The 6,000-nt window shown below is 44.1% G+C and overlaps 1 protein-coding gene across 12 annotated transcripts in view; it reads right to left on the minus strand.

The window, feature by feature from the left end:
• Positions 1-1,138, minus strand: part of LOC118361866 (teneurin-3) — a 510,845-nt gene extending 509,707 nt beyond the window's left edge. For 3 of the 12 annotated variants that reach the window (XM_052486681.1, XM_052486678.1, XM_052486675.1), the window contains exons 1-2: positions 600-1,138; positions 386-488 (exon numbers count right to left, since the gene is read on the minus strand). The gene's annotated coding sequence lies outside the window, so the exon portion shown is untranslated. Of the gene's footprint in view, positions 1-385 lie in introns of all 12 variants that reach the window. The other 9 variants (XM_052486683.1, XM_052486679.1, XM_052486677.1 and 6 more) reach the window with 4 other exon arrangements.
• Positions 1,139-6,000: the final 4,862 nt, after the last annotated feature.

The following is a 6,000-nucleotide window of genomic DNA, read 5'->3' on the forward strand; positions in this document are numbered from 1 at the left end:
CGCAATCAAATGGCAATTTATATATATATATATATAAATTGTTGCTTATTTTAAGCACGTGTGCAGATACCAGGTTAACTATTTTAATGTGTCCAACAATGCGTAATCAAATAACATGCACATACGCCAGTTTATCATGTTAAAAGTAGTTCAGAAGTTTCACAACACACAACAGACATAGACGCCTCAAAATATTAAATGGGTTTTTTTCTATGTCACCTCTCATGTCAAGCGCGTGTAAAACACGAACCGCGCGTAATTTATCAACAACTCTCACAGGAAGTAAACACCAGCCATACCAATACCCGGCTAATAAATGTGTTTATCATTTGGAAAATATTAAAATAAATCAATTACAACAGGACAGTACAGTTTAGGGCCCTACCTGGCGTGGATTTGTCCGATTAGAATCCCATTGTTGTTCAGTACCGGTGGGTCAAAACTTCACCAAACGATGCTCCAACTTCTAGGCAATTCGTCGCTGTTTTCTGAATGGAATAGTCGGTGGTAAAACAAAGGTTCTGGCAAACACAACTCTCACTCCAGCTATTTCAAAACGATAGGATAGTCCCGTAGCTCAATGGAAATATAAAACATACCAATGTCGCCGACGGGGTGTTGACAGGTATTCACTGCCCGGGAACAACAGTGAAGACTGTCTGATCACTCAACAGAAGAGGACAGCGCAGTGCAAGAAGCAGAGGATTCGAGCATGACACCGTCCAGCAGTGACAACCACACATGTGTAACTACTGAGGACCCTACCAACCACAGACGACACAAAACGTGGGGAGATCGAGTTACGATTGTCGTAGCCTATTTGCGCCGAGAGAACCACTGCCTCCGTAAACTTAAGTCCCCTTGACGTAAACAAAACGAGCAAAAGAAAGGCACTCTCTCACACTCTTCCGACCGCCAACGGTACACGCAAGGTGGCTATTTTGTATTTTCAAAAGAACGGAGAGGTCTCCGGGTCTAGATAGATATTGTTGTCCTGCGCGCGATGGAGCGTCTCCCCCTTCTCGCAGTCAGTCGATGTAAAGACCCAGTATTCCCCCTGCTGCGTCCAATCAGTATGTATATCTAGCACTATATGATAATAATTTAAGGGGCATCCATGAGTTGCGTCGCGGTGTGATAAATGACTCCTCGACGGATGTCGAAGCAGATGAAGATGTCTGCGTTGGTACTGATTAGGCTGCACACTCAGATAATGGATTTAAGGGCTTCGATTTGGAGAGGATGGTGTATAGGCGTAGGGTTATTTGTTTAGCACAGAGCAGCTTGCAGCCTACATCAGTTGTTATGACATGTTAAGAAATGCATCATTTTGTTGTTTAATTTTACGGTCACATATTTGTAAAAGTAGGTTGCCATAATTAGGCCTGCTTAGAGATGGCATGGTAAAATGATTTGGAATTCCGTCAAACAAGCAGTACTGTACCATTTTGGTGCCAGGTACAGTAATAACCGATTGTGTACTTTTTCCAGCAATATTACAAGATGAAACTGAGGACAAACAGAGCATAACATTTGAACATATATTGCAGTCAGCCACCCCACTAGAAAGTAAAAAATAATGACTCTAATCTGACTGTTTTTCTATTCCTGCCAACATGCAGATGCAGCCCATAGTTGCACATGTTCTTTTGCTTTGGCTTTGATACCAATGTTAATAGTCAAATGTCAGGAGGTCATGTCTGGGTCAAACAGTTGACTGAAACTGAAAATATGCACATATTTTACAGCCTTTGACATACACTAAGTGTATAAAACATTATGATCACCTGCTCTTTCCATGACATAGACTGACCAGGTGAAATGTAGGATCCCTTATTGATGTCACTTGTTAAATCCACTTCAATCAGTGTAGATGAAGGAGAGGAGACAGGTTAAAGAAGGATGTTTAAGCCTTGAGATATGGATTGTGTATGTGTGCCATTGGGGTTATCGGTGCAAGAGGCGTCACTACAGTACCTGGTTCGAATCCTGGCTGCATCACATCCGACCGTGTTTGGGGGTCCCTTAGGGCGGCGCACAATTGGCCCAGCGTCATCCAGGTTTGACCGGGGTAGGCCGTCATTGTTAATAAGAATTTGTTCTTAACTGACTTGCCTCGTTAAATAAAGGTAAAATAAAAAAATTCAAAGGGTGAATGGGCAACACAAAGGCTTTAAGTGTAATTTAATAGGGTATGGTAGTAGGTGCCAGGCGCACCGGTTTGAGTGTGTCAAGAACTGCAACACTGCTGGCTTTTACACGCTCAGCCGTGTGTATAAAGAATGGTCCACCACCCAAAGGACATTCAGCCAACTTGACACAACTGTGGGAAGCATTGGGGTCAACGTGGGCCAACATCCCTGTGGAACGCTTTCAACACCTTGTAGAGTCCATGCCCAAACAGGAGGCTGTTCTGAGGGCAAAAGGGGGTGCAACTAAATATTAGGAAAGTATTCCTAATGTTTTTTACACTCAGTGTCTAAAGCCCACAAATATTTAATAGAGACCTCTTCTTTTTAACTGTAAAAATCAGACAAACAAGCTCAGGGGCAGAGTCACATCATTTTAATAAGGGTCAAGTTAGAGTTGAAACCGTTATGTTGCAACTGCCGTTCGGCTTTGCCACTGAGCCCCACCTCTGAGTCCACATACCCGTGTGTCTTTTCCTGATTTGAAAAACATTTGACTGAATCTCATGAAACTAAAAACCCTGTTGAGACAGACCTACACCCAGACACACAACCTGTTACAAGCCAAGCATAAGGGATGAACTTTTAACAAGCTTTGCCCTCGTTGCCCTCCTCTGATACCTCACCTCAGACTGAGTGCATGGCCGGTTGCCGGGCGGTTAACAAGTGCAGTAGATAGACGTCCACAGCTCAATATCCCTACTCCCTCCCTGGTTGGGGTTGGGTGGAGTGAAGTGGAAGCCGGTGGGAGGGTGGTACTGCCTTGCACCAAAACCAAAGGAAGCATGCCATGTGTTTCTGGTTGCCATGGCGGCGTGGTGGAGAGCTAGTGCATGTGAGCGTGGTGCAGTGGTCATGACATCATTTGATTGTAACATCTCAACCTCTCTCACGTCTCCTTATACGAAACATGGTCTTGCCTTGAAAGGACCCATTTCAGGTTTAAAGGTTTAAACACAGGTTGGATTCAAAGTAATGGCCGGACTGAAAATAGCCCCACCCTGCAGTGTTGAGGTGATAGGTTAAAAGGCAGGACATTATTACGCAATTTTTTTATTTATATCATTTGTTATAAAAAAATGACAACTGGACATTATTCTGTTAAAAAAAAGAACTATTTAGGGAAGCAAGGAATACAAGAGGATGCAATGTAAGGACTGTACAATATAGCCGTTAGCCCTTAACTCAAGTCATTCTTTTTGCTATGAGTTATAAAAGTGTTTTCTTTTCTTGTCTTTCTCTTTGTGTATTCTTCATTGAGCTGACACTAATCTGAGGGACAAACCCGAAGAAAGGACATGTCTTTGGGAAGCAGGGCATAATGGACATAGCGCTGCTACGGCTGTGTTGCCAACCACGGGGAGAACTGCGGCATAGCAGTTAGCATTTTCACAGCAGGCCCACTCAATCTGAAACGTTTGAGGCTAGTTCAATGTTTTTCACATTGATTGGGGATTTAATTCAATGCCCACTTTACCTTTGAAGTCCGTTTTTGTCTGTTTAATGGACATACTGAATGAACGATGGAAGGAAACACTAGAGCACGGTAATACAAATGCTAACCGCTATTGTGTGAATAATTTCACAACAAAACTAAAAACACCAGCATAACTAGTGGAACTAACGCAGATAGAAAATAAATATTGCAGCACGGATCCCAAAATCCGGAATTCATATCTAGCGTTAATTATTTCAGAATTCTTATGTCAACTTTGTTTATTTCGTTCTCGGCCAGCGCCAGTATTTCAATTATTGCTCAATTGCTCTGAGAAACCAAACAAATCATATTTAGTCTTTTCAGAGAGCACTCTATTCTCAACAAGTTAGCACTATTAAAAGCCATTTATCTGTAACATTGTTCTCTCTCTGGTATAAAGCCTCACAATTATGGATATCAATCATTCCGTACACTCCGATATCAATCATTCCGTACACTCTATTCAGAATAAAAGGACACGTCCATCCACTGATTTTAACAGCCTAATCAAGAAAAAAGCGCTGTGCAATGCCGGTAAATAGACATAGATGGGCTCTGGCTGAAAGAGGAGATAGATTGATAAATACATAAGTGTGAAAGTAGAATAAAGAACCCCTGGTGTTTCAGATACGGTCCAATCACACAGAAATCATTCATACCAACTGTGAGATAGAAGACACATCAACATCATCAAAGCACTTCATCTCTCTATCCCCCTCCCTCACCTGGTTCCTCCCTCACTACCACACATTAACACATACACACACACACCTGGGGGGACATTTCTGATTTTCCAACCAAGAGATGTATTCCCTGTTCCCCATCACCAGAGAATAAGAGATAAGTCAAACTGAGGAACAGACGGGTGGATGGACAGAGAGACACACAGTGACATGTGGAAGTGACACGTGTGCCATCGCTGATCCCAGAAGCTGTGCCTCTGGGGCTGCCCAGAACCAGGGATGGAGCAGAGCTGCCTACAGCTTGGCACAAGACCTCTGGGGCCCCAGACAGGGGCAGAGACCCGGCTTCACGCCTGCCTGTCCTCCTGCCCAGAATGGAGTTACTGACCATAGGTCACAGGGCAAAGACCTCGGCCTGTATTTTCAGAAAGGTAGATCAGATGCACTCAAATAAGTAGCCTAAGTATATACATACCGTTACGAACACACACAGAATGACAGTGTATTTGTAGCTGTGAGTCTGCTCTGTAACCCCTCCTCTCTTTCCCTCCTGCAGGAGCATCTTTCACATGACTGGTGAAGTGTTAGGACAAGTCAATGTCAACAGCCTCTCTCTCTCTCTCTCTCTCTCTCTCTCTCTCTCTCTCTCTCTCTCTCTCTCTCTCTCTCTCTCTCTCTCTCTCTCTCTCTCTCTCTCTCTCTCTCTCTCTCTCTCTCTCTCTCTCTCTCTCTCTCTCTCTCTCTCTCTCTCTCTCTCTCTCTCTCTCTCTCTCTCTCTCTCTCTCTCTCTCTCTCTCACACACACACACACACACACGCTCCCTATTTCAGTCCATCTATCTTCATCACCTCGCTCTCTTTCCCTCACCCTCAACCCTCCCTATCTATATCCCGCTGCAACCTGATCTCATAGTTTCACTTCGGGATTTGACGTAATTGGATTAACGTCGATTTTTGATTTTGACCCATTAATTCCATGTGGTTACAGGGTTTAAATATAAACAACTGGTTTGCATTCAGAGTGGTTAAGTTTAGGGCTATGGTTTGGGGAAAGCATAAAACTAAAGCATTTTTTAAAATGCTCTGTCTCCATTTATATAGTGTCTCTCCGTGCTTACAAGAGCATTGTGGACTGCTGTGATGCAGCTGTCTAAAGCAGCGTGCTCTGGCTCTGAGTGTGGTGAGTTTGAGTCCAGTGGTGTCCCATCGTTGTTTTGGTGAGCGCAGAGGGTGGTATGTATCGTTGTTTTGGTGAGCGCAGAGGGTGGTATGTATCGTTGTTTTGGTGAGCGCAGAGGGTGGTATGTATCGTTGTTTTGGTGAGCGCAGAGGGTGGTATGTATCGTTGTTTTGGTGAGCGCAGAGGGTGGTATGTATCGTTGTTTTGGTGAGCGCAGAGGGTGGTATGTATCGTTGTTTTGGTGAGCGCAGAGGGTGGTATGTATCGTTGTTTTGGTGAGCGCAGAGGGTGGTATGTATCGTTGTTTTGGTGAGCGCAGAGGGTGGTATGTATCGTTGTTTTGGTGAGCGCAGTGGGTGGTATGTATCGTTGTTTTGGTGAGCGCAGAGGGTGGTATGTATCGTTGTTTTGGTGAGCGCAGAGGGTGGTATGCATCGTTGTTTTGGTGAGCGCAGAGGGTGGTATGTATCA

This window comes from Oncorhynchus keta, chromosome 29 (genome assembly GCF_023373465.1).
Source record: "Oncorhynchus keta strain PuntledgeMale-10-30-2019 chromosome 29, Oket_V2, whole genome shotgun sequence".
Classification (NCBI taxonomy): Eukaryota; Metazoa; Chordata; class Actinopteri; order Salmoniformes; family Salmonidae; genus Oncorhynchus; species Oncorhynchus keta.